General features: G+C 35.7%; 1 protein-coding gene across 1 annotated transcript in view; it reads left to right on the top strand.

Moving 5' to 3' along the window:
* Positions 1–15,683, top strand: part of LOC150106356 (lipase maturation factor 1-like) — a 239,147-nt gene that overhangs the window by 140,549 nt on the left and 82,915 nt on the right. The window lies entirely within an intron of this gene.

Here is a 15,683-nt window from a genome sequence, read left to right as displayed (position 1 = left end):
CTTCTCATATTCCAGTTTTGCCTTCCTTACCATACTAGTCACTCTCCTGGCCTGAAATTTATATTCTTCATGCATCTGCACTCCATCCCCTCTCTTTATATCTCTTCCATAATCTCTTTTTTTTTACCTGCAGTTCCTGTTTGATATTGTTTATCATCCACTTTACACCCAATTGTGTTCTCTTCTTCACTCGCAGTATATAGCTTACTATTGCTGCTAATAATATTCCTTTGCAAGTGCCCAAGCACTGATGATATCTTGCCGCTCCAATTCCACCCTCCATGTAACTGCCAAATAATGGAAGCAGATGTTATAGCAGAGTGCTGAGAAATGAACAAAACAAATGTGTATTAGAATTGTTTTTTTTCCAGACAATAATGAATTAAAAACATAGGGTATATCAATTAAATTAAAAAAACAACAAACAAACAAACTGGGATACAGATACAAAGAACTTCTTCATGAGGAAATAATTAAGTATTTTCATGGCTGTGTTGTCGAAATCTATTTTTCTCTCTCTCTCTCTCTGTGTGTGTGTGTGTGTGTGTGTGTGTGTGTGTGTGTGTGTGTGTGTGTGTGTGTGTGTGTGTGTGTGTGTGTGTGTGTTAAATGAACAAAAAGAAAAAATTATCACTGAATTAAGTAGATAGTTTCCATATAGTTAAGAACTAAATAAAATAGTTCATACCTAAAAGGAAAAAAAAACGTATAAAATACTTATTTTCCTTTTATAGACTGTTAATTTGACTCATCTGAATTTTTCTAGGACTTTTTCAGTTTCTGAATACGTAGTTTATTCACTGAAGAGAAGAAATAGAATCTCATCCAGTGCAGAAAGATTTGGATGACATTGATATGGAGATCAATTTTTATTAGACTATGGCATGCTTTGTAACACAATTGAGATAATTAAATTGTTATTACTAAACTAAGAAATAGGATGTTACCTTTAGCATAAAAAGGACAGTTCAATAAAAACGAAATAGTGTGGTTCTTTGGGACTGTTCTTTTTATAAAAAATCTTTATTTATTTTTGACTCTAACACCGCATGTCTATTTCTCATTTTAATGTCTGCACATGAAATTATTATTATCATTATGTGACACCTCCAGGAAGTCCAAAGATTCATCGAGGGAGAGTGTGCCAACAGCATCGAACGATTACCTTCTTCCAACTACTAACTGCTCTCAAACTTACTTAACTTTTTGTGTGAGCTATTAGTAGCAGAGGCTCTACCAATTGACCAACCTTTGCTGTTATATAGAAAAAGAAATTTGTTTCGGTAAACTTTCTAAATATATATTATTGCAGTAAACCAGTTGGTTTGTGCACCAGCTAGTATGACATTTCACATTGTGCTGCAATTTTGTTTTCAATTTAAGCCAGTACTGAGTACAGTTTGGTCAACTGAATCCAAAAAATTGCCACCTCAACCTTATTTGTTCGTTCAGTATCCAGGTGGATACTTATTAACAGGGCACACTGTGAGTAGATTATGACTGAACATTAGTTTAGAAGCCCTGGTGTGTTCTCTGCATTCCTTAGTGGCTATTTGATAGTCTCATCTCAGTTATCTATCTCAGATGTCCTACATGCAAAAGGTTTGAAAAATCTGTAGTACATTTGTATCCTGGGTGGACTAAGGATAGATAATTAAGAATCCCTTCTTCAAAGATCATAACATGGATCTTTTCAGTCCACTTCGAAGTTCCAATTCATCCCATTTATAGCACATAGCCTGACAATGTGCAAAAATTCATGTACTACCTAAAGACATTTAGGTAGTACATGGAATTAGGTAGTACAAACTTCCATGACACAGTGGGATTCAAATCTACAGCTGTTTGTTCAAAAGCAGAGACACTATCCACTTGTCTCTCAAGACCAGGATAGTAAGTTTGTTATAATAGTGTTTACTGTACTGGACTGACTGTCATACTCAGTTTCTTTCCTAAGTTAGTGTATCAAATAGTATATAAAATCACCACAAGTAGAATTTAAAATAATTATTTCTTATTTGGTCGTCTTTATTCATTTTGTATATCTCTTAACTTTTTCCAAATCCTTCCCATTGAATTTATATCCATTTCATCCTACTTTGTTACAAAATAAAATATATTTACACTCTTTTAGATTGAATTGTAATTTCTTTTCCCTTGTCCAGTATTTTAGGATTATATAGAGACTTGAAGACATCTAGACAACTTACTATTCTTTGCAATTTTACATCATCAGCAGAGAGAGAGAGAGAGAGAAAGAAATTTTATCTTTGATATATGAACCTAAAATATTGATAAATATTTTGATAACAAAGCTCTCAAAACTGCTTGATTCCTGGAAGTCTACTGTTTAAATAGTACTTTTTGCTACCTGTTTCAACTGGTTCCTTATCCATTTAACACATTGACACTAGTCTAAATATTGAATTGTGTGCACATCAGATGGAGCTTACCTGTCAGTGTATCACATCACTTCTGCATAAGGCTGGCTCATTTTTACATAAAATGGCAGTAAAAATTTGCATGTTCAAAATATTACTCATTTTATTGAACTTGCAATGATTTTATATACTATTTGATACACTAACTTAGGAAAGAATCTGAGTAATCTCTTTTTTTGATGACGATATTGCCATCATCCCAGAACACCTCACTGAAATAAGGGTGGTGATATATAAAGTAAACAGCACAAGCAGACTGGTTGGGGTTGGCTTAATGAATTTTACGAAAACAAAAGTTATGATTAATAGCATAAATTTCTATCTTGTTGAATGGTATTGATATTGAATACACTCCAGAGTATACCTATCTGATACAGATGGTATTCTTCAACAATAGACAAGACTAAAGCATGGAATTACTAGAGATCAGGCAAAGTGGATGGATTGTAATTTATTTGCCTGGCTTAGAGGGAAACTGAGAATGCAGATATATTGTGTCCAGACTTAGTCCTTAAAAGAGACTTAGCATGTGACGGAGAACAATGGAAAAAAGTATTTTGGGACTTATAGCAGATTATTAGTCTTTACTGTTGTTTGGATTCCAAAAGAGAGAGAGCAAGAGATCCAGAATATGTAGTGGAGAGATAAGTTATAGGAATGGCAGGAAACAAACAAATGAGGAAGGCTTAGGGAAAAAAGGAGGAAACACACACACACACACACACAGAGAGAGAGAGAGAGAGAGAGAGACAGTACTTAGCCAAGGGATGCAAATTCTGCCTGTATGATATACACACACAGCATGAGAAAATTTCTTTCTCTCTCTCCATCCCATGGGCAAATACAGTGCAGCACAATTTTTCCATTTATTTTGATAGATTGTAGAGACTACCATGTTAATAATAATTACTTTAATTTCCTTTATGTTTTGACCTTCATATAAAGGTCATCATCTGGATTATACACACATATATAGAGACTAGCTACATTACATTTCAAACAGTATACCAAAGTGACAATGATTTGATCAACCATTCTACTGATCTGACCTCTGGTGAGGGGGGAAAAAAAAAGAGAGAAAACCTACATCAAAGCTATATCCTATTGATAACATGGTCAGAGAACAAATTCTTATTTATTAATACTAATATTTATTTTTTTAATATACTAATAGTGGCAGCCTGATCAATAATTTATACGTGTTTGTTAGATCAAGGCTAAGATTCTGGAGTACTAAGTCCTAATTATAATTTATAATGAACTCTTAGAACAAAAGGTTAGGTGGGTAGAATATGTGCCATCCACATTCTTGGGATTTTTATCGTTACTGTCAAGATTATGGTGATTGATTAGAATTTCACAGGCCTCTTTAAATTTTTGCTCATCCACATTTTAGTGAAGTAATGAAGAGGTACCATTCAAGTCAATTCTGTGTAGAATATTCTGGGCATGATCAGAAATACTAGATTTACCATATTTACCCAGCATATAGTTATTAAATTTAATGTGTTGCTTATTTTTTTTTTTCAGAATTGTGTCCACTTTCACATATAAAACACAAATTATAGGTACTTAAGAGTGAGCCAGGGAAGGAAGGGAATTCTTGGGGGAGTTGAATAAGTTCTTTAATTTTGTAGGAGGTTTCAAGACAGTATTAACCTGGCATTAGTAAGGTGGTGGTGTCACAGTTATTTCTTTCGATATCTTTGGGGTCTGTGACACCCCACCTTACTAACGGCGGGCTAAGGTAGCATTTATGTAGTATTTTGTTTATTTTATCTGATATCTCTTTAATATATGAAATGGCTACAGTTTTATTGTAATCTAGTTTATTTTTATTATTAGTTTCACTCTGGTGAAGAATTTTGTTGATAGTATTTTTGCTTTAGCCATTTTTTTAAGAAAGCATTTAGTTATAGATAAATAATTTTATATAGGAAGGAAGATGTGTGACAAGTGTATCTAAAAATGGAAGTGTGTTCTGACTTAGAATTTCAACTCTGAGTTGTTTGTGTTGTTTAACTGGCTGAGGAAGCTGTCTAAATTCTGGTGGCCATGGGGCCAAATGATGAAAACATTGTCAATGTACCTAAGCAAACTTTGGGTTTTAAAATAAAGAAATCTAGATCACGTTGCTTAAAAGCTTCCATATAAAAGTTAACCATTGGGAGGGATAATGGCAAGCCCATGGCTCTGCCTTCTTTTTGCAGGAAAAAAATATTTTGACACACAACCAGAATGTAGTACATGGGCAAATAGTGCCATGATATCAGGAATGAATTTGTCCTGTAAAAGAAGAATTGTGTCATTGATTGGGACATTTGTGAAAAGATACATCAAAACTAATAAATAACTTTTATCAAGTGCGATGTCAGTTTTGTTTACAAGTTTCTGTATGATTTTTATATAGGGATAGGAATTGCCTAACCTACCAACTCCTTGAGTGTTGATGCTAGTTTTTTGGCTAGATGATAATTGAAACTGTTGATACCTTCAACTATCAGCTGAAGTGGTGTGTTCTGCTTATGAATCTTAGGCAAACCACAAATTCTTAGGGAATGAGTATAGTCCAGAAGTAGTTTTTTAACTATGTCTGCAGACCAGGAAGAGACTAGTTTAAGTAATTGTACTGTTTTCTTTTTAATCTGATTAGTTAAGTTTTATTTCACCAGTTGGTAGGTGCTGTTGTCTGAAACTAAGTGATTCATTTTTTTCAAGGTAAGTTGTTATCTTTAAAATAACCATAGTCTTTATCAGCACAAGTAATGATGATATCCTGATTTGCTTTTAAAGATTAAAATTAAAGTAATTATTCTTAACAGAAATGATTCTTAAAGGAAATGATTCTCATAATCAATAGAGATTTAATTCGTAAGTGGTGTAATCACTATGGTAAGCTAAAGATACATATTTCTTTTTTGATTAATCAACTGACATTTTTAAAAAAGATGTAGAGACAGCAGTCTTATTCATAACTGCACCAAGCTAAAAAGGAAATTCACCTTGGCATAAGCCATGTACTAAAAAACAGTGTTCATAGAGCACATTCAAACTACTCACAAAACTTAACACTTGCTCAAAATCAGTTTTTAAATTTTAGACACCTTCCTCAATCACTTAAACAAACAACAGAAATGCATAACTCACATTTGAAATTCAAAGTCAGAACACACTTCCATTTTTAGATATACTTGTCACATGTCTTCCTTCCTACAGTCTTTCCCTCACTGTTTATCTTAAGCTTATAAATCCTATAAAGTCTAGACATGAATAAGTGAAATAAATTAAACATGCCAAGAAATTATATTCTTGATTTAATTCTTTATCCAAGTGTAAGTAAACAATGTTTGCACCTGAAGTAACTTCAGGACTGGCAAGGAACTAATAACTTCACATCTTTATTACGATAAATAACAATAAAAAACAACCCGACAAGTTTCGTAAGTCGTATGACTTACATCTTCAGGGGTCAAAGGTAACTAAAAGTTTAAACACACGAAATGAGAAATTACTCAAAATAGTTCATTCTATGCAGTTGTCTAACTGTTCATTAAATTGAATATCCAAAAGTAGATTCAGTGCAATGCTGAATGCTGTCATGTTGTGTTCACGTTCACATTGTACGAGGTCTGACTTGGGTATATTTTTTATCAATGCTGAACCAAACTTGGTGTAGATTGGAATTCTAAGCATCTTTGTAGCTTCTTTAAATTTCCTTATGAAACAATTTTTTTCAATGTAAGACATGTTTGTTTTTTGCCAGAGTACATTATGGCCGGTGGAAGTTGTATGGTATGCTAAGCCTGATTTGTGTTCTCTTCTTTTTTGCATGTCTTTTTGGTGTTTGTTCATGCGAATTTCCCTTGATCTTCCCGTCTGGCCTACATAGCAGATGCCACAGGAGCAATGAATATTATATACACCTGGATTTTTTAAAGGATGATGTGGAGGTTTTTGGGGATGTAGAGATCTTGAAATTTTTTCCAACAGTAGAAAAGCCACTTTGATGTTATGTTTGTTTAGTAATTTGGCCATTTTGTCTGTAACATTCTTGATGTATGGAAGTGTGATTGCGTTCTTGAAATCTTGCTTTTGTGAGATGATTGTAGGAGGTGTGTTCAGGATTTTTTTGATAGTCTTCAGTTCATGACCATTTTATTTGAGGATTTGTGTTAAATGTGGAAGTTCTTCATTTCTTTGTTTTTCTGTGCTGGAAATATTATAAGCTCTGTCCCTCAAGGTTTTAATTAAACCTTGCAAGGAGTGGTGGTGGTGTGAGGCTGCATTAAGAAATCTTCCTGTGTTGGTGGGTTTTCTATAGATGAAGAAGGATAATTTATTATCTTTTTCATTGACTTTTATTAGGATATCAAGAAAGGGAAGTTTTTTATGCTCTTCTTGTTCCAAAGTAAATTTTATGTTATTGTGTATATTATTCAGGTAATCTTTGAAAGCAGTTAGTTCCTCTGTTGTTCCTGGCCATATGATGAAAATATCGTCTACATAGCATAGCCAGATTTTCGGTTTTTTATGATAATTGTTGAAAGCATTATTTTCAAAATGTTCCATATATAGGTTAGCTAAAGCCAGGGAGTAGCCCATAGCCCGTCCTTCTTTTTGTTCCCGAAATTTATTTTGATACATGAAAAAAGTATTTTTTATGCATTTATAAAGTTCTACGATGTCTGGAGGAATATTTATTATTGTTATTTATCGTAATAAATGTGGTCCAATTACCGGAATCTTTCTTATGAACTGATAAACCACAGAAACCTTCGCATATGACTTCACATCTGTCTCTAATCCAGAGTATTTTAGTAATAAGGCATGACACCTTTTGGCTACTCATATATGGAAATATGACTTCTGCACTACTTCAACCTTGATATCACTTCTGGGTCTGAGGGTTTTTCTTAGTGATGGAGTAAGCCTATCACTGAGTAGAACTACCACTGAGTTAAATGATCCTTCTGGTCACTCGGGTAATCTGAGGGATTGCATGAATTTTTGGAGAGGTATCCCTGCACTTACCTCATAAAGGTTGAAACCGGTCTGGGTAGTGACCCTTTCCATAATGCATAGCATTATATACAAAGCAAATATCCTTACGGACATTTGCTTTGTATTATGGGATACTAAGGCAAGGGATGTGAGGTCATTAGCTTCTGTATACAAGTTGCCCTGTCCTGAAGTTACTTCAGGCACAAACTTTGTTTGCTTGCACTTGGATAAAGGATTAAACCAAGAATATAATTCCTTGCCATATTTAATTTATAGTATAATTAAATGAAAAAACTTCTATTGTTAGATACAGCTTTCACGCGTCTTCCTTCCTATATAAAATTATTTATCTATAATTAAATACTTTCTTAGAAAATAGTTAAACAAAAATACTATCAACAAAATTCTTCACCAGAGTGAAACTAATAATAAAAATAAACTAGATTACAATAAAACTGTGGCCATTTCATACGTTAAAGGAATATCAGATAAAATAAACATTATTATTATTATTATTATGTGAGACACTTCCAGAGAATCCAAGGACTCATTGAGGGAGGGCTCCTACTCTACATCTCTCCGTCTCCACCACTCAATCTACCAACTACGCCAATGCCATCTATGGCCAACCACCACTACTAGTATTTTCATAGACAATCACAAACATCCATGCCCACGGTGGGATTTGAACCTGCAGCCTTTTGGCTGGAGAGTTGATATGCTAACCACTCGGCCAATCAGGCCGGCATATACAAAATACTACCTTAATACTGTCTTGAAATCGCCTGTAAAATTAAAGAACTTATTCAACTCCCACCAAGGATCCCCTTCCTTCCCTGGCCCATCCTTAATCACTTATAATTGGTGTTTTATATGTGAAAGTGGACAAAGTATTCCTATCTGAAAAAAAGAAAATAAGTGATCTATTAAATTTAGTGTACTCAGTATTCAGAATACATCCTCTTCATTTACTTCTAGCACTTCACCACTCATTATCCTTATAGGAATAAATCCTGTAGAACGAAGATGAAACACTCTAATGAAAGGATCATTAAATAGCTCAACTATGTCATCTGCTTTGGTCACCTAATTCCCATCTTGCCTTGTGCCCACTGCCCATGAAAGTATCTACAGATACTTTCATGGACAGTGCTCTGCTGAATTAGCCACTATTATTACTTCATTCTCCTCTAAAATCATTAAAACAAGAGACACTGCTAATCAATACCCTTTTACAGTCCATCTCGAAACTCACGGTACCAACTTCACTATTTCCTCTTTCATTCCATCTGCTTCTATTCTTTGGAACAGTCTTCCCCACTCTTCCTTCACCAAAGATTACAATCCTCAGCTGATCAAGCAAAATGTGATTGGATCCCTCGTTTCTTCTATTCTCTTGCCCAGACATGTCCCTGATCTGCTATACGTTTTGTGACATTTCGTGTATGGATCAGATATGTGTATATATATATATATATATATATATATATAAAAGAAAAATCTCCACTCAGCAAGATAACGCAAGATAATCTGCACACTATAATTTTTCCATCTACTCGCAACATAGCAAAAAACTCTCCTTGGGGTTCTCATTGGATTGCAGTGCCAGTCTTCTTTCATATTTTAATTTTTCTCTCCTTACAATACTTTCCTAGCCTGAGCTGTATATTCTTCATACAACTGTCTCTTCCTCTCTCTCTCTCTTTGTATGCCTTCCATAATCTCTTTTTTTATTGCAATTTCTCTTTAATTCCTTTTGTCACACATTTCATTTCAAATTGCTTTATCACAGTCTTGTCAACAATTTTTTCTTAAGTATCTATCAGGCACTAATGACTCTCTTCCTTTTCATTCTTTCATCCATTGTACTACTACAAGTTGGTTTCTAAGTCTATGATAGTCACCTGTTTTATAATTCCATATACCTCCCAATGGCTTTTCATCCTAAAAGTCAGGATTACATGGTCACTCTCACCAACAGGGAGCAAGTATGCCATCTCAGTCACATATCCAGACCTCTTGATCTTAGTGTTCCCTCCATCACATGCTGCCTAGACAGTTCTCCCTTAAGAAATCCAAAAATTCAGTTCACTTATTACTGCATGCTGTCTCCTCTGGCCAGTTTATATCACTGTAATTGAAGTCTCTCATAAGGATCACTTGCTTTACGCTTGACAAACTAATTTGCCTAAACATTTCCTGCTCATTGCCATCTTATGTTCCCTGGCGTGCAGCCACATCCCAGTAAATATCTTGTCTCATAAACGTCCATCTCACACCATATACTCTCAAAGCTATTAATGTTATTTCTGCTGAGATTCTCCATCCTGAGAGTACACAATTCATCTTTTATCATAAGTAACACTCCACTACCACATTTCCCTTCCTTATCCTGCCAAAATATGCTATACTTAGATTTCTATCCCTGTTAGAACATTCTCCTCAGATAATGAAGTTTCACTGATATCAACAACCTTTGGAGAGTCAATAAATGCCTCAAACTCATTCCCTTTATTCCTAATTCTCCTAGCATTTGTATACAGAAAAATCAGTGTATCGCCAGTATTCTTATAGCCATTATTATCCCCTCATACTACACCTTGCTTTGTAATATAGTGTACGCTCTCCCTCATTTCTCAAGCCACTGTCCCCATATGAGGGCATCTTTGCAACATTCCACATGTACATTCTAGTTTCAGTGTCCCAATACACTTTACAGTGTCCCAATACATTGTCCTTAAAACAACAGTTTCTCCAAATGCCCGCACCCTTCTGCATTGCATTCAAATATAATCCATCTCTTGCATACAGTGCTTTTGTATCCTCAAACGTACTCCATGTATCTACATATTCCAGACTACTTTTCCTGCACATTCTCAGTGTCCTCATTCATCATCACTGGTCTTCACCTCCACCTCTGCATTATCATACTGAGCAAAAGCTCACTATCTTTCTTCAGACATATTTCTACTGCACTGTGTCTACCATCAACTGAAATCTCATGCTACACGCTTCATGCTACTTCTCAGGTAATTCATTGCAACCATCATTATCATCTCCTCCACACTTTCACCCCTCTTCACTGCCATTGCCACTATCATTCCACCAGGCAAGCACTTCTCTGGCTTTCTCTACTCTGCACAACCAGATTCATTGAATCTCCATACATGACATTCTGAATAGATTCATTTGTCTTTTTCTCGCTGGCATCCCACACTTATTGCTTGCAGTCGCTCTCTCTCTCTCCTTTCTGTCCCTCTCTCCCTTTTCCCTGTCACCTCTCTCTCCCTTGCTTCTTCACTCTCTCTCGTCTTTCTTCCATTTCCTCTCTTATATTCCCCCTCCCTCCATTCTCTCGCCTTCCTCTCTCCCTTGCTCTCTGAAGCTGTTCTCTTCAACCTACTCTTGTTTCTCTCACACTAGCCATACTCTCTATCCTCTCAAGATCTTCATTCACTCTCCTCAGCTCAGTAGTTCTGTTTTTTACTCCACACATTCTGCTTCCAATTGATGGCACACATGTCATTATGGCCATCTGACAAACCATTTCTGTCTGCTGAACTATCCAAGGCTAAATCTAATGTAGGTCTGTAACATCCTCCAACAGATTACTGGCATCCACAAACTGAAAATCACCCGTTTCGAAAGCATTATATCTGCCATTGCTAAATCCTGAGATCGAGACACTTTTGTCTCCCAGTGCCTCTGACTACTTACATCTCATGTACACATACACATTCCTGTTTCACACCTTCCACATTCTTAAACAATGGGGATGTATACATACACATGTGTAGCAAGCTACAAAATTTTTTTAACTAGGTTACAAATAATGTAGTCTTTAAATGGGAGAGGGCTAGGACTGGTACTGAAACTGGTAGCCACCATGTCATATATAATCACTACATAGGGAGATATGGGCAAGTAGAGTAATATGGGCAAATATGAGAATGGGGAACTGGACAATGAGACTTATTTGTGCCTATGGTCCCACAGAAAGTTCTACTAAGGTAGAAGTGGAGGAATTTTTTGAGGCTTTAGAAAAAGCAACTGACATAATGAAAAATGAAAAGTTGGTCCTTGTTGGGGATCTAAATAGCAGAGTAGGAAATGATTGTGAGATATACAAAAATATTTTGGGAAAATTTGGAGAAAAGAGCAAAGCTACTAATAATGGCAAATATCTGTTGGATTTCTGCTCAGGACATGGACTGGTTATTACTAACACCATGTTCCAACATAAAAATGTGCACAAATTCACATGGAGAGAAGAGGCTAGGAATAAGAAAAGTCTCATTGACTATGTTATTGTTGATAGCGATGTTTTCTCCCTGGTGCAGGACACCAGAGTGTACAGAGGATTTGAAATCGGAAGTGATCACTATTTAGTCTTGAGCAAGATAAAATTGAATTTCATATTGAAAAGAATAACATGTAAGAAAGTTTTAAAGCGAATGAAAGTTGAGCAGCTCTCAGATGTGAACTGTAGACTAAAATACACAAAGATTATTGAAGAAAAAATGAAAGAGTTTGAGAACAGGAATCAAACCTTGGAGATTCGGTATCAAACTCTGAAGAAAACATTGATTGATTCTGCCAGAGAGGCATGTGGTGAGGTTGTCTGTAAGGATAAAAAAATCAGAACTCCCTGGTGGACACAGGAAGTTAAAGAGGCAGTGAAGGAAAACAAGAAAGCATATCAAAAGTTCCTGTCAAATAAGTCAGCTTGTGCTCTTAGAGAATATAGAGACAAATGCAAGAATGCTAAACACTGTGTAAAACTAGCTAAACAAAAGTCATGGGAGGACTTTGGCAAGAATATAGAAAATAAATATCAAGAAGGTGGCAAAATATTCTGGAGGTTGTTGAAGAAGCTTAGAAATGGAGGAAAGAGTGCTGTAAAAGGAGTTAGAGATAATAAAGGTGACATGAAAACAGGAGAAAAAGATATACTTGAAGTATGGAGTAATTACTTTGAAAAACTGCTAAATGAAACAAGCAGTAGTGACAGCACAGTGGTAAAAAACACTGACCAGGCATGCAGTCAGGAATACATATCCATACTTGAAGTAGAAAAAGCCATCAATGGCTTGAAATGTGGAAAGGCAACAGGAGTAGATGATATTCGACCAGAAATGCTGAAGTATGGTGGTATAAGAGTCTTACAGTGGCTGCACTGCATAGTTCAGAAAGCCCGGATAGAGGGACGAATTCCCAATGATTGGCATAGAGCTCTCATAGTACCCATATATAAAAAGGGAAATAAAACTGCATGTGAGAATTACAGAGGTATTTCCCTACTGTCTGTTCCTGGCAAGATCTATGCAAGTATACTTGAGAAACGGTTGAGAAGAATTGTGAAAGAAAAGCTTGGTGAAGAACAAGCTGGATTCAGGCCAAATAGAGGCTGTCAGAATCAGATCTTCACTTTACGACAAATAGTCGAGAAAGCATGGGAATATAACAAAGATCTGTATTTAAGTTTTGTCGATTTGGAAAAGGCATATGACAAGGTGCCAAGAGAGAAGCTATTCAATATGCTGCAGTTATATGGTGTCAATGGGGCATTATATCAAGCAACACTTAGTCTTTATTTGAGTTGTAAGTCAGCAGTTAGAATTGAAGGAAGTACAGGAAGATGGTTTAATGTTAAATCTGGTGTGAGACAAGGATGTACATTATCCCCTCAGTTATTCATTATCTATATGGATCACATTATGAAGGAAAGTGGTATTAAACATGATATCAAAATTGGAGATGTTGATGTCAGCTCTTTGCTTTATGCAGATGATGTTATACTTCTAAATAAATCTGCTACAAGTCTGCAAGATTCTCTGACTAAATTGAATAGCTGTTGTAATAGATATAGTATGAAGGTCAGCAATAAAAAGACAAAGACAATGAAAATAGGCAGAATCATTGAAAATCAACTGTGTTGTGAATGGAGAACCTGTGGAACAAGTAAAACATTTCAGCTATTTAGGCACGATTTTTACTGAAGATGGTAAATTAAATATAGAAATAGACAACAGAATCAGCAAAGCTGGTATGGTGGGAAGTCAATTGAATAAATTCATATGGAATAAGAAAGAAATTAATCGGAACACTAAATTAGCTGTATACAAGACAGTGTTCAAACCAGTTTTAACTTATGGATCTGAGAGCTGGGTCAGAAGTAAAACACTTGACCAAAGACTAGAGACCACAGATATGAGAGTCCTGAGAATTATAGGCGTGAACAGATGGCATCAATGGCAATATCATATTAAAAACGAGGATATTAGGAAAGAAGTTGACATTGTCAGTATCCAGGAATGCGTTAGCAGAGCTAATCTCAGGTGGTATGGTCACTTAAACAGAATGGGTGAGGAAAGATTAGCAAAACAAGTGTTCTCTGCCAGGTTAGCAGCAAAACGACCCAGAGGAAGACCAAGATATAGGTGGATTGATAGGGATAAAAAGTGCCTTAGACGATAGAAATATAAGATCTGATAATGTTGGAGTCTTGACAAGTAACAGACTGATTTGGAGGAAAATTGTAGATAGGAAATTAATAATGATGTAATTTTTTTCATGTAGTACTATCATATCCTGTACACCCCTTTAGGGGTACATGGCAGGAATTTGATGATGATGACGACGACGACATAGGGAGATAATACTGAGATCATAAAATTCTAACTAAATACCACACATTTATACAAAAAAAAATCATCAGTTTGAATAGCTCAAACTTAAATATCAGTATTGTTATGAAATACAATATCTTTCCTTACTACTAATGCTTTTCTTTTTTTTTTACAGCTCGCGTCACTCATTGCATCCCTCTTGTGCTCTAGCAGCGACATTAAGTCCAGGATTTTGTCTCTTTCACAGAGTCATCATCAAATATACAGGGTGTTCGGGATAAATTTGACATATTTATAATTAATTATATTTTTCCGTAAGTTACATGTATTAACACACACTTCTCTTCATTTAAAAGTTTGGACCCTTCTTCATTCATATACAAGATGTCAGAAAGGATGGATAGCTGGAACCCACCTGAATCATGGAAGAGAATAACTTGTATCATGATGATTCGTGCCCGCCATCAAAATAAGGATATTACGACTGCTGCCCAATGCTCCCTGAATACAGTAAAAACAATCAGGCATGAACTAGAGACTTGCAATGGTGACTACGAGGATGTAGCAAGAAGAAAGATCCCTAGCAGACGATCTGATTGCGTTCGTACAGCAGAATTCCTCGCAAATCTGCAGGAACAGGTGTTGAAGAACCCTGGCATTGGAATTCGGGCTTTGTTCGTGGAGTTGCTAACTGTAGTCAAGCCCTGGATAACAAGGGTAGCCAATGGTAGGCCGTATGTATGGCAGCAGGATTCGGCCCCTTGCCACACCTCTGGGAAAAGTCAAAAATGGTTGTCTGAAAATTTCTACGACTTCACCAGTCCAAATGTTTGGCCTCCAAACTCCCCAGACCTTAACCCCATGGATTATTTTGTATGGGGCGCAGTTGAAAAAGACACCAATCGCACTTCCAGTAATACAAAAGCCCAGTTAATGGATAAAATTAAAACAGTTTTTGCGGCCCTTCCCAGGGAGACTGTAGCATCAGCTTGTTCGAGGTTCCGAAGCAGAATTGAAGCTGTGATCGATGCTAATGGTGGTTATTTTGAGTAAATCTTGTTGATAGTATTGTAATTAACTCTGCCTGTAATGTTTTTTGTCAATTCATTAAATTTAATAGATACAAAGAAGATTTTCTTTTTCCTTACGAAACTGTCAAATTTATCCCGAACACCCTGTACAGTAAAAGAATTGTAATAATGTATAGAAACCATATCGCACAAAGAGTAAGTTGAAGAGATTAGACTGAAAGCTCTAAGAGGATATCTTCTTATTCTTAGTTGAAAGGACTAAGAATTAGTCCTTTCAATATAACAGTGACGGTTACTTACCATCACTCATAGGGAGTAACCCCACCCCCCCAACTGTTAGGATTTCAGGCTTTCAGTTTAATTTCTTCTACTTTGTATGGGTGGTGTATAGTCACAATTTTTATTGTATGCTCAGTGATGTCTCTGTAACAGAAAAGCATTGAAATCTTTATACCTCTTTTTAATTCATTCCATTCAACCAAAAATCACATGAACTGCAATCTTGATGGGGAATGTATATAACAATTGAAACATTCCTGCTATTTAGGCACAATTTTTAAAGAAGGTGGGTAATTATATTT

The sequence above is a fragment of the Typopeltis vanoorti genome, chromosome 5 (assembly GCF_054136105.1).
Source record: "Typopeltis vanoorti isolate ZY-2024b chromosome 5, IOZ_Tvanoo_1.0, whole genome shotgun sequence".
NCBI classification, from domain to species: Eukaryota; Metazoa; Arthropoda; class Arachnida; order Uropygi; family Thelyphonidae; genus Typopeltis; species Typopeltis vanoorti.
Note: the sequence above shows the minus strand (reverse complement) of the source record. Positions and strands in the feature narration are given on the sequence as shown.